General features: G+C 63.0%; 1 protein-coding gene across 1 annotated transcript in view; it reads left to right on the forward strand.

The window, feature by feature from the left end:
* Positions 1 to 838, forward strand: part of GNB1L (guanine nucleotide binding protein (G protein), beta polypeptide 1-like) — a 53,111-nt gene that overhangs the window by 33,858 nt on the left and 18,415 nt on the right. The gene's annotated exons all lie outside the window — the stretch shown is intronic.

Genomic DNA, 838 nt, shown 5'->3' on the forward strand with positions numbered 1-838 from the left:
CATGGGCATGCGTGGGCATCCTTAGCATTGGGTTGCAGGAACACTGCTCTCCACAGGCCCCGGGGAGCTGTGGCAAGTCTGGGTCTGTCTGCTGGGTGCAGCTCCAGGGGCCTTGGGATGGGCCTTCGTCTGGTCACCTGTGAGGTGTTCCTGGTGGTGAAAGTCAGGAAGGAGGCCCACAGAGGTGACTGGTGTCTCTGGGAGGACCAGGCACCCAGCACGCTGCAGATGGACGAGTGGCAAGGCCTGAGGCCATCAGGAGTTCTGGGGAGACACCCAGACAGGTCCTCAGTGGACTTAGGAGCAGGCATGTGTGCAGGGAAGTCCCCAGCAGACCAGCAGGAGATGGTGGAAGGCAGACCAAGGCCCTGGTGAAGTTGCAGTGGGCCTGGGAGCCAGGGCAGCAGGGGAGGGGCAGCCTTTGGGGAGCAGAACCGGGCCCTGGCGTGAGAGGCCTCGGGTAGGGTTGGGTCTGGGGGCAAGGGCTGGCACTGTGTGGTGATTGCAGTGTGGAGGGACATAGATGATTAGGGGAGCGTCAGAGGCTGGGGCTGGAGGGTGAGGTAGGTGTGACAGAGCCTCAGAGGTCACTGTCAGATGGCACTCATGCCGGAGCGGCCAGCAGCGGTTGGTGGTGGCAGGGACTGCTCGGGCTGCACAGTGGTGTCCACAGCCCGGGGAAAGAAGAGGCAGAATCCCCCACGGGAAGCAGCGCCCAGCACGTGGGGCAGATATCAGGAAGCCTGGGAGAGGAGGAAGGTGTGGCTGTGAGGGAGCTGAAGGGAAATAGGGAAGAAACCACGAGTGGTGATTGGATGGGGGAGAGGTGGGGTCCCGC

The sequence above is a fragment of the Myotis davidii genome, unplaced genomic scaffold, assembly GCF_000327345.1.
Source record: "Myotis davidii unplaced genomic scaffold, ASM32734v1 scaffold223, whole genome shotgun sequence".
In the NCBI taxonomy this organism is placed as follows: Eukaryota; Metazoa; Chordata; class Mammalia; order Chiroptera; family Vespertilionidae; genus Myotis; species Myotis davidii.